Here is a 12,999-nt window from a genome sequence, read left to right as displayed (position 1 = left end):
GGGGGGCTCATCGGTTTGGAAACATTTTTGTGTGTCTGCCTTAGATCAGAGCAATGTCATCTGTTCTCTCTGCCTCCAAAAATTGAGCCGTGGAAAGGCCAACAGCCGTATAGGGACAACTGCCTTACGAAGGCACATGGAGAAAAGGCACAAACTGCAATGGGAAGAGCACCAGAGGAAAAGCAGCACACAAAAGAAAAGCCACCCTCCTTCTCCTCTTCCTCCTTCAGGTGCATCATCTTCAGCTACTTTCTCCCTTGCACCTTCACAATTACAGCCACCCTCCTCCACTCCGCCTCTCACCTTGAGCGGTTCCTGCTCCTCTGCACAGAGCAGCAGCTAGGTGTCCGTGAGGGAAATCTTTGATCGGAAGAAGCCAATGTCTGCCAGTCACCCGGCGTCTGACAGCTGGCTTGGCGGAACTGTTAGCTCGCCAGCTGTTACCATACCAGCTGGTGGACTCTGAGGCCTTCTGAACATTTGTGGCCATTGGGACACCGCAGTGGAAGATACCAGGCCGCAATTATTTCTCAAAAAAGGCGATACCCAAACTGTACCATGAAGTTGAAAGGCAAGTGGTGTCCTCTCTGGCACACAGCGTTAGGTCAAGGGTCCATCTGACCATGGATGCCTGGTCTGCCAAGCACGGTCAGGGCAGGTACATTACTTACACAACCCATTGGGTCAACCTGGTGACCGCTGGCAAGCAGGGAGTAGGTGGCTGTGCAGTGGACCAAGTTGTGACACCTCCACGGCTTGCAGGCAGGCCTGCTGCCACCTCCTCTCCTTCTCCTCCTGCTACATCCTCTTCGCTGTGGTCCTCCTCCTCTTCCTTGGATGAGTGGCAGTGCTACACTACAGGTGCTGCGATCTCCTCTCCAGCTACACAGACCCAGCTCCCCAGGGCCTATGCTGCATGCCAGGTATGACGGTGTCAAACAATCTTAGACATGTCATGCCTCAAAGCGGAGAGTCATACTGGAGCAGCTCTCCTGGCTGCTCTTAATAAACAGGTGGATCAGTGGCTGACCCCGCACCAGATCGGCAACGTGGTGTGTGACAACGGCATCAATCTAATTTCGGCTTTGAATTTGGGAAAGATGACACATGTACCCTGCATGGCACATGTGCTGAATCTAATAATTCAGAGATTTGTGTGTAAGTACCCAGGCTTACAGGATGTCCTGAAGCAGTCCAGGAAGGTGTGTGGGCATTTCAGGCGGTCTTACACGGCCATGGCACGCTTTGCCGATATTCAGCGGAGAAACAACTTGCCGGGGAGACGCTTGATTTGCGACTCACTGGAATTCCACCCTCCTGATGTTCAACCGCCTGCTACAACAGGAGAAAGCCGTCAAACAGTATCTCTACAACTACAGTCAAAGGACATGCTCTGGGGAGATGGGGATGTTCTGGCCGAAATACTGGACACTCATGCGAAATGCCTGCAGGTTCATGCGGCCGTTTGAGAAGGTGACAAACCTGGTGAGTCGCAGTGAAGGCACCATCAGCGACTTGATCCCATATGCTTTCTTCCTGGAGCGTGCCGTGTGTAGAGTGGTGGATAAAGCTGTGGAGGAGCGTGAACAGGAACAGGAGGAAGAGTTGTGGGATCAATTCTCTGCAGAAGCAGATGATTCCTTAACACCTGCAGCAGCACAGAGGGGGGACGAGGAGGAGGAAGAGTCGTGTGGGAAGAGGAGTCAGATGATGAGGAAGGTGTTTTTTTGGAAGAGGAGTAGGAGGAGGCGGCGGAAGAACAACCGCAGCAGGTGTCGCAGGGGGCTTGTGCTGCTCAACTTTCCCGTGGTTTTGTTTGTGGCTGGGGGGAGGAGGAGAACTTAGCTGACATCACTGAGGAAGAGCAAGAGGAGATGGATAGTACATCTGCATCCAACTTTGTGCAGATGGTGTCTTTCATGCTGTCTAGCCTGTTGAGGGACCCCCGTATAAAAAAACTCAAGGGGAATGAGCTGTACTGGGTGGCCACGCTAGACCCTCGGTATAGGCACAAAGTTGCGAAGATGTTTCCAAATCACCAGAGGGCAGAAAGGATGCAGCACTTGCAGAACAAGCTGGCAACTATGCTTTACAGTGCATTTAAGGGTGATGTCACAGCACAACGGAATAAAAGTGCCACTGCCAGTAATCAGAATCAGAATCAGAATCAGAATCAATTTATTTCGCCAAGTGCAGCGGTTGCCGCACCCGGAATTATTTGTGGTACACATTGGCATAGAGCATAGTACGACAACAACAACAACAGAACATAACTAGCAAGTAGCAATACAGAAATGCATTGAGGAACAGATGCAGGCATTGAAAAACGTAGTAGTACGAGTCCATGTGCAAAATGAACATACATAGAACGTAGCAGCTGGTCCTGCAATTTGGTTAATAAGTCCTAGGTGCAAGTACAATGAAATGAAGAATCGCCCCAGGTTGAGTACCTACAGGCTATTTAGGTCTGGGTGTCAGACCTGCTATTTGGCTTTGCTGTGTGCATGGCTCGAGTTCAGAAGGCACACTGCTTGGGGGAAAAAGGAGTTTCTATGTCTGGAGGTTTTGGTGGAAATAGCTCTATAGCGGTGGTCGGGGCGCATGCGGTTGAAAAAGCGACCGCCGGGGTGGAGGGGGTCTTGCGTGATCCTATTTGCCCTTGTTCTCAGCCTGGAAGCATGGAGGAGGTCCAGTGGTGGCAAGGGTGTACCGATAATTCTTTCTGCGGCCTTGATAACTCTATGTAGTCTGTACTTGTCACTTGTGGTGGCGCCGCCATACCACACGATGATGGAGGAGCACAGGATAGACTCGATGGTGGCAGTGTAGAAGCTTGACATCAGCTCCTGCGGCATGCCAAACTTCATTAGCTGTCTTAGGAAGAACAGCCGTTGTTGAGCCTTCTTTTGGCATTTAGTGGTGTTTTCTCTCCATCTCAAGTCATTTGTGATGGTGGTGCCCAAGAACCGAACACTTGATACTCTGGTGACCTCTGTGCCTGCGATGAAGGTCGGGTTAAGTGGGGGAGGGCGCTTCCTGAAATCCACAACCAGCTCGACAGTCTTTGCAGCATTAAGGACGAGCATGTTATCCTTGCACCAGTTGCAGATGCGCTCGATCTCACTGTGGTAGGAGCGTTCATCCCCTCCCCTGATGAGTCCTAGTACGGTGGTGTCATCCGCAAATTTGATGACCTTTACACAGTCGGCAGTTGAGGTGCATCCGTTCGTATATAGGGAAAAAAGGATCGGGGACAGTACGCAGCCTTGGGGGGCACCAGTGTTTGTGGTCCTCACTCGGGAGAGGCAGCTGCCGAGTTTGACCTGTTGCGTCCTGTTTGTGAGAAAGTCTTTGATCCAATCGCAGAGAGTTCGATCAAGTCCGAGTTGCGCTAAGTTGTTGTGCAGGATGACCGGACTGATTGTATTAAAGGCAGAGCTGAAGTCTAAGAAGAGGATCCTAGCGTAGGTGTTGGGTCTGTCCAGATGTTCCATGATGAATTCCAGGCTGATGTTGATGGCATCCTCTGTGGACCTGTTTGCTCTATATGCAAATTGAAGTGGATCTAGGAGAGCATCGGTGGAGGCTTTCAGATGTCTGAGGACCAGTTTTTCAAAGATCTTCATGACAGTAGGGGTCAGGGCAACGGGTCTGTAGTTGTTGAGGTCCGTGTCCCCTGTTTTTTTTGGTACAGGGATGATGGTGGACCTTTTGAGGCAGGAGGGTACTCTACCCCTTGCCAAGGAGGTCTGAAAAATGGCAGTCAGTACAGGGGCTAGCTGGCTAGCGCATGTTCTCAGGCACATGGATGACACGCCGTCTGGACCAGAGGCTTTCCTTGGATTCAGTTTCCGGAGGTGCCCGAGAACGTCGGTCGCTTGGACTTCTAACGGTACTGGGAGGGCCCTGTCTTCGCTAGGGGAAGTGGTTGAGGGGGGTGCCCTGGGGGTGGCTCCGTGGTCGCCAATGGTGGAGGGTTGGTTTTCAAACCTACAGTAGAATTCGTTTAGTTTTTCAGCTAGTGCAAGGCTCGGGGGAGCGTGTTGAGGAGGAGGTTTGAAGTTCGTGGCTGCCCTGAGGCCTTGCCAGACCTCCCGTGCATTGTTGGATCGAAGGCTGAGGCCTAACTTACTGGAGTAGTCCTTCTTTGCCGCACCAAGTTCGCGCTTAAGGGTGTACCTGGCTGCCTTGAACTCCTCCGGTGTGCCGGACTTGTGCGCTACTTCCTTGATTTTCCGGAGCCGGCGTAGCTTGCCATTAAACCAAGGCTTGTTGTTAGGGTAGACCCTAAATGTCTTTGTGGGAATGCACAACTCCTCGCAGAAGCTGATGTAGGAGATGACGTTCTCCGTCCATTCTTCCAGGCAGGGTGCTTGAAGGACCTCCCAGTCGGTGCAATCAAAGCAGGCCTGTAGCTGCAGCTTAGCATCCTCTGTCCACTTTCTTACGGTCTTGAAGACTGGCTTGGAAGACTCAAGGTGTCTCCTGTAGGTGGGTATGAGGTGGATTAGACAGTGGTCAGAGTTGCCTAGGGGTGCCCGACGAGTGGGCTTGTATGCGTCTTTGAGGACCGTGTAGCAATGGTCCAGGGTGTTTTGATCCCTGGTGGGGCAAGTGATGTGCTGTTTGTAGCGAGGCATCTCCGTGCGGAGGTTCGCGCTGTTGAAGTCCCCACAGATGATGAAGAGGGAGTCTGGGAAGGATGTCTCCCACCGTGAGATGATGTCGCTGAGCATGCCCAGCGCGATCTTGGTGTTTGCGCTAGGGGGGATGTAAACACCCACAAGAATGTAGGAGGAGAACTCTCTTGGAGAGTACTGCGGTCTGCAGTTGATGGCTAGGAGCTCAATGTCTGGGGAACAGCGGTTGTCTATGATGGATGTGTTTGTGCACCAAGAGGCCTTAATGTAGAAGCAGATGCCGCCTCCCCTGTGTTTACCGGAGAGTGCGCTGTCTCGATCTGCTCTGAAGAAGTTGAAACCTGGTAGTTGGAGGGAGTTGTCTGGGATGGTGTCATTCAGCCACGTTTCAGTAAAACAAAGGACTGGGGTATTTGCGCCCATAGATCGGTTGCTGCCAAGTAGTACGAGCAGCTCGTCAAGCTTGTTCGGGAGGGAGCAGACATTAGAAAGGAGAATGGCTGGGATGGGTGACCGCAGGCCTTTCTTTTTGAGCCTCACTTGTACTCCTGCCCTCTTTCCCCTGGGGCGGAGGTACCTGCTGGCCCGCCTGTCCCTCCTGGTGAGTAACTTGATGTGATCCCAGGTTATGTTCCACAGGGGTGCATGGGTCGCTGGGCTGCAGGCCTCCCATTGCAGAAGTTCCTCTCTGCTGTACATGGTGATGCATGTGGCACTTGGGGGGTGCAGCTGATTCGGAGCCATGGAGCCACGGTGGCAGGAGAGGGGTGAGGGTGCAGTTTGCGGTGGGCCCCCTTTGGGGCAGTGGGTAGCCCCAGCACCTTCTTCCCTGAAAGCAGGAAGTAGTTGCACTGCAGATTTATTTCAGGACACACTGCAGATTTAATTCCCGGATTTTTGCGGCTGTAAAACAGGTCTTTTCCTTTAAGGATTATTAAATTGCTTATTTTCCAGGGCTGCGGCCGGCTGGATCAGTAAGGGGTACCCAGTGAGTGGAAGGGCAGCAGCAGGGCCCGATAGGTGGAATGACTTGCAGCAGGACCCAGTAGGTGGAAGGGCAATAAGGGGTACCCCGTGGGTGGGGGGGCAGCAGCAGGACCGGGGGCACAGAGTGCAGATTGTGGAGTGAGGGTGGCCTCCCTCACAGGAAAGGGGGGACACAGGGAACGGAGCCCTGAAGCAGAGCCAGATGATTAGGGTAGCAGCAGGGATCAGGGGTGCTTACCAGAGCAGCTTGGATGCAGAGAGGAGTCCGAGGCAGGAGCCAGCCCAGAGCGGTGGAGAGGCTGGCTGGGTCTACACCGCAGGGCTGGAGGAGACAGGGTTGGCAGCCCCGAGCGTGGAGAGGCTGGGTCAGCATCCAGCATAACGGGTGCAGGCAGCTTTGTCTTGGAGGCAAGTCCGGCTGGATGCGAGAGCGTCGGAGTTGGCGGAGAAGAGGTGGCCACGTGGGTGGCCTAGTAGCGGCAGAGAGGCGGCGGGACAGATTGTGTCAGGAGCTGCAGGGATGGCCGCGCAGTGTTGCTCCAGAGGCTGTCCGCATTCGCTGGGTCCGGTGGAGCAGGACATCTGAGGGTCCGGTGGAGCGGGACACCAGAGGTGGAGAGCCAGGGGCCGCGTGAGTGGCCAAAGTCCGGGGGAGCGGGGCTGAGAGCCAGGGGCCACGTGGGTGGCCAAGTGCAGAGGAGCGGCGGCGGAGACCGATGTTGACTGGAGCCGCGGGGATGGCCAGGCAGGGATCCGGAGCGGAAGTGTCAGAGCGGGCCGCGGCTGCGGGGACCCTCTGCGAGTCCTGGAAGCCCGTGGTCTGGAGGCACGTGGGCGGCCGCCCGTTAAGATCCCAGTGAGTGAAGGGAGGCTTGGGACGCTGCGTCCGGAGCGTCCGCTGCAGGCTGCCTAAGACTGGCTGCTAGCACTGCGCTAAAGAACTAAGACTAAAAACTAAGACTAAAACAGATTAAAACGCTAAAAACTACAGAAACTACAAAACTGGAGGAGCCGATGTGACCGGGGCTGCCCAGTAGGCGCCATCTTGGAAGCAAGGTAATCCTCCTCCCATGTCCATTCAGGCAAGGACAGGACGCTCTAGTGATCTCATGGTGATGTCGGACATGCAGACATTCTTTAGTCCAACGTTTCGCCTTAGCCCTTCCGGATCCACCCTCCACCAACGCCTGGACTGGCAGGTAGCCGACTACCTGGCCTTAAGTGTGGATTTAGACACTGTGAGCAGCGATGAACCCTTGGACTACTGGGTGCGCAGGCTTGACCTGTGGCCAGAGCTATCACAATTTGCCATCCAACTTCTGTCTTGCCCTGCCTCAAGCGTCCTCTCCTTAGTGACAATGCCTTCAGCTGAGCTGAAGGTCCTTTCTGACAGAAGTTGCGTAGGTCACAAAAGTGTTCAGTACCTCACCTTTATCAAAATGAATGAGGCATGGATCCCGGAGGGCTACTGCCTGCCCCATGACTAAGTCGCTCCTCACACAGCATCTCTGCCTGCAGGCCGCTTGACTGTCTTCTCCGCCACCACCAACAGGGTCCAGGACTCCATGCGGATTCCTGAATTTTTAAGGCTGCTGCTAGCATCGGCCGCTTTAATAATTTTTCTGGTGCGTGTACATGCCTGCCTAATTTTTCTGGCTGCACTGCAGCTGCAACAACAAAACAAAAGGCATGTACATGTGTCAATTCCCCTTCGTGATCATTACCTTGCATATCAAAATGAAGCAGTGACCGTTACCTTGGGTCTTGCGTATCACAATGAAGCAATGACCGCTGGCTATATGAGTGTTTCGGGGAGGGGGGCACACCCAATATAATAAGGTCATTGCTTCATTGTGGACAGACCAAATTCGATCAGCTGGACAGTCACTGTTGTTCTGTCATTGAGCTACCACAGCCCGTTGACCATATGGGCTTGAAAACCGCCATGGCCTGCACTCTGGCCATGGTGCGCACCAGTCCAGCACGGTCGTCACTACACAAACAGCTGTTTGCGGTGCGTTACACAGTGAGTTTGGTGTGTCAGTGTGAAGCAGTACTCTAATTACACTCCCTGATTGATATATACACATGCAAGATGTTTTAAAGCACTTTAGGCCTCCAGTTTAGCATGCAATGTGATTTCTGTCCTTCAAACGCTGCTTTGCATCAAATCCAGATTTTTCCCCGGGACTTTTGGCGTGTATCCCACTCATCCATGCAAAAACTCAGATGTTAGACCCCTTGACACATCTTTTCCATCACTTTTGTGGCCAGCATTAATGTTTCTAATTTTCGAAGTTAGCCCTGCCCATTGAAGTCTATTGCGGTTCGCGAAAGTTCACGCAAACTGAACTTTTTGCGGAGGTTCATGTTCAAGGTTTGCGAACTGAAAATCGGAGGTTTGAGGTTTGAGCCATCACTATTCAAAGATTGCCACTAAACTGTAAGCAAGACCACAAAACTGTAGTGTAGGTCAGTGTTTCCCATTCCCAAATCTGTCCTCAACGCTTATCAACAGTGCATGTTTTGCTGGTAACCTCACATATGGGGGATAATAAGTGTCTTGCCAATATGCATTATACCGGTTTGGATTTCTAAAAAAAAACATACGCAGTTATTGGTACACAAGGAGGGGTCGAGTCCTGCATTAACGCGGGTGGACGACGTCCACTTACTTTTTTTGGAGAGTGGATGTCGTCCACCCTAGCATATGTGGAGGGGAGCAGCGCAGTGGAGAGGCACTCACCTTGGGGCTCCTCTTCCTGGCTCTCCCCTCCAGAACGATTGCGGTGGTGGCTGGCAGCGGGCATCAGTGGGCGGGACTTACCTCCTCCTGTTCCGGCGAGTTGAAGCTGTGCGTGCCGCTGCTCTGGTCTTCACTAGTCCAGAGCAGCGGCACGCACAGCTTCAACTCGCCAAAACGAGGAGGAGGTAAGTCCTGCCCACTGATGCCCGCTGCCAGCCACCGCCGCAAACGTTCTGGAGGGGAGAGCCAGGAAGAGGAGCCCCAAGGTGAGGGAAGGGGGGGGAGATCCGCCCTTCCCCACGCTGTGCACAATGCTCCTCTCCACTGCGCTGCTCCCCTCCAGCTGGGGACACACCTGGCTACCGATTCTGGGGACGCCTATAGACTGGCTATACTGGGGAGTGGACGCCTATACACCTGGCTACATATACTGGGGACACCTATACACCTGGCTACACTGGGGCCACTATACACCTGGCTACATATACTGGGGACACCTTTACACCTCGCTGCATATACTACCGACACCTATACACCTGGCTACATATACTGGGGACACCTATACACCTGGCTACGCATACTGGGAACACCTATACACCTGGCTACATATACTGGGGACACCTATACACCTGGCTATACTGGGGGCACCTATACACCTGGCTACACATATACTGGGGACACCTATACCCCTCGCTACATATACTGCGGACACCTATACACCTGGCTATACTGGCTACACCTATACACCTGGCTATACTGGGGGCACCTATACACCTGGCTACAGATACTGGGGACACTTATACACCTGGCTACATATACTGGGGACACCTATACACCTGGCTATACTGGGGACACCTATACACCTGGCTATACTGGGGGCACCTATACACCTGGCTACATATACTGGGGACACCTATACACCTCGCTACATATACTGAGGATACCTATACACCTGGCTATACTGGGGACACCTGAACACCTGGTTACATATACTGGGGACACCTGGCTATACTGGGGACACCGATAGACTTGGCTACGTATTCTGGGGACATCTATACACCTGGCCACCTATTCTGGGAATATCTATACACCTGGCCACCTATTCTGAGGACATCTATATACCTGGGCACCTATTCTGAGGACATCATACACCTGGCTACCTATTCTGGTGACATCTCTACATCTGGCCACCTATTCTGGGGACAACTATAGACCGGGCTAGCTATACTGGGGTATTTATTTTGGGGGAACTGCTGTCAGATCTGTATTTTTGGGGAACCGCTGATGCCAGATTACGTGTATTTTGGGGAACCGCTGATGCCAGATTACGTGTATTTTGGGGAACCGCTGCTGCCATATTACATGTATTTTGGGTGTTACGTTTTGGGTGATCCACTGCCAGGTTTCGTGTATTTTGGGGAACTGCTTCCAGATTATGTGTATGTTGGGGAACTGCTGCTGCCAGATTGTCTATTTTGGGGCAACCACTGCCATATTATCTGTATTTTGAAGGAACCTCTGCCAGATTATGTGTATTTTTGGTGAAATGCTGTCAGATTACATCTACTTTTTGGGGATGCACTACGACAGAGCTCAAACTTCCCCTGGCAGACCTTTTATACCACTGCTAAGGCCATGTATATTTGGCCCCACCCATGACCACGCCCACACTATGCTTAACCACGCCCATTTTACACGCGGCGCAGAGATTAGAGTGAATCAATGGGTAGTCTTTTAAAACCACAACTGGAACTTTTTTGTGAGTGAGAAACAAAAATACTTGTAAAAGAAGAGGACATTGGAAAACAAAGCCCTCTGCCTGACCTTTGCAAAGTTGCTGGAAAATTACCAGGTGGTTGACAATTATTTTGTGTGCTAAAGTGCACTTTGTCAAATGATGTTGGTAAAATGCAGCTGGTACAAGAGGTAACCACTGATCTCACGTCACAGCTACTAATTTCCAGCATTCAGTCTGTTGGTATTTGACTCTATGCAACTTGTATGTTCATTGCTGTAGACTTACTGGCTCACATTAAGAAGGAACAAAATTTAATTCAGAGTGTTCAGCTGCTGTTGACTCAGCTGAATGTGGATAAGTTCAGTGACTGTGAAGATGCAATACTGGGTGGATTATAGAAACCCCAAAGGTTTGGGGCTGCTAGTCGTCTATGGCAGTACAGTACTAAAACCTGTAATCAGTTACCAGACAAGTCATCTATTTCTAGTAAAGGAGTGATTGCAGAATGGAATTCAGTGGCATAACAAAGTAGCTTGGGGTGAGTTTTACATGGGGCCCTAACCACTGTATTGATATGAAGCCCCAAAACCTACCAAGGACAGCTGCAGTGTCCGAGGGGTGTAATCAGACTGAGGCCTCTTGCACACTGCATGCATTTCTGATTCAGATTTTGCTTTTTTAATCTGTTTTTACATCCAATTCCGATTCAGATTTTTAATCTTTACTGCATGCTGCGTTTTCTGATCCGTTTTTCTGTTGAATATATTCAGGGAAAATCGGAATTGAAAATCGGAATCGGAAACGGAATCGGAATCAGAATCGGAAAACGGATTTGCAGTGTGCAGGGAGGCAGGAAACAGTTTGTTATGGATTACTGCTATTAGGCTGCTTACACACCAAGACTTCCCCAACGCACAGCAATGTAACACAAGTGGGCTGTTCACACAGCCCACGTTGCGTTACATGTAACGCTGCACGTTCTCCGCAAAGTGCAGCATGCTACGGCGTTGGAGCGGCTATAGCCGCGTTAGACTGTTTGCACATGCGCAGTGGGGGCGGAGAGGAGGCGGGGAGAGCCAGCTACAGTAGCCGAGCACATGGCTACTTAATATTCACTACACTGGCGGGCGCTGATTGGCCGGCGGGACCACGTGATGCGGAGTGTCTCGCTCCGCATCACGTGGACCCGCTGGCCAATCAGCGCCACTCTGGGAGACATTATAGGACTCGAGCCGCCTAACGCGGCTCACTCTATCGTCGGCTCTTGCAGCACCATACGTTGTGTTAGGTGCACGTTATGCGACCTTAACGTAGCACCTAACGCAACGTCTTGGTGTGCAAGTAGCCTTAAAGCAGTTTAAAGCTCTGACAAAATATTCAACAAAAATGTGTTTCCTACTTTTTATATCCCATACAATTATCATATTTGCTTTTGTGCACAAGTATTATTATTCATTTAGAAACTATAACTTCCCAAAGTTCAGTTTATTTACTTTGAAAGCTGCTGGTGCATTTTATTCATAACTGTTGTAATGCTGTTGTAAATGCTGCCAGCAGTGATTTCTGACCTGTGTTTCACTTCAGGACTCATTAGCATAAGTTTCTGCACAGCCCGAGAATGTTTACTTATTTGTATCAAGTAAAGAATGTATACAGAAGATAAGCTTATCACCAGTTCAGATGTGGGCTGCCCCGCCCCCTGCAGGAGAAAAAGTCAGTCCTGTGATGTAACCCTTTAAATGCTGTTTTGCAAAAAAAAAATGTATTAGTATATTATATGCTGTAAATAATCTTTTAGAGCAAAGAAGAAATGCTGGGTTATATTCCGCTTTAAGTGCTCATACAGAGGGGTTAAGCATATCACCAATGAAAAGCTAATAAGATGGATGAAGAAGGGCCTCCTAATGGGCCCCTTTGGTCTCGGGGCCCCGGTGTGGTCACAACCTCTGCATCCCCTATTGCTACACCACTGATGGAATTGTTGTGGCTTTGTTTAGGAAAACAAGGTAGATGATGGGATTTAGGACTCATTCAAACTGCACAACGAATGCGCAAAGGCGATCTTGTGCATGCATTTCCAACGCACAGACTGAGCATCGCAGCGCTGTACAACACGATGTTGGTGGCCCCTCATCTGATTGAACCCGATGGTAAAACGCATACACTAAGCTTTTCCCTGCTTTTAACCTTTTAACAAACACTTTGGATTAGGTTACAGCATCATTTATAGTATTAACATTAGGGCTAGGTTTATGGGGAGGGTAAAGACTCTTACAAAATTCTTACAAAAAAAGTATATATATATATATATATATATATATATATATAATGGAAGTTACCGAACCAAAAAATTCAAACACCATATATTGAAGGTGATTTTCCTCCTTTTAAAATGAAAAAGTGACAATATCCACACAACGCAACCATTTATACAATGCCTTTAAAGGAAAGGTCCGAGGTTCCTCCAGCCCCTTGCATCCGTCCTTAACCCTCGATGCAGCTCCGCTCCCAGCTAGTGGCCCGGGGTCCCCTCCAGTGCAGATGCAGACCTCGCCAGCTTGGCATCTACTGTGCCTGTGTGAGAGCCGGTCGGGGTCACGCTGTCATGGCCTTGAGTGTACTGCGCAAGTGCAGTAGTTCTGCGCCTGTGCAGAACACTCCAGATGACTTGAGCACGCCTGAGAGTGGCTTTTGCGCAGGCGCAGTAGATACCCGTTGGCATGTGCACTGGAGGGGACCCCCGGACCACCAGCTGGGTGTGGAGCTGTAGCAAGTGCACAGGATGGCTTCCAGGGGCTGGAGGAAGCCCCGGGTAAGTAGATTTTTGTTTTTTAATTACCTTGCACCTTTTCTTTAAGCCAATATTGTAAATCTGAGATCCATATATC

This window comes from Hyperolius riggenbachi, chromosome 3 (assembly GCF_040937935.1).
Source record: "Hyperolius riggenbachi isolate aHypRig1 chromosome 3, aHypRig1.pri, whole genome shotgun sequence".
Lineage (NCBI taxonomy): Eukaryota > Metazoa > Chordata > Amphibia > Anura > Hyperoliidae > Hyperolius > Hyperolius riggenbachi.
The sequence above is the reverse complement of the archived record's forward strand: the minus strand, read 5'-3'. Positions refer to the sequence as shown.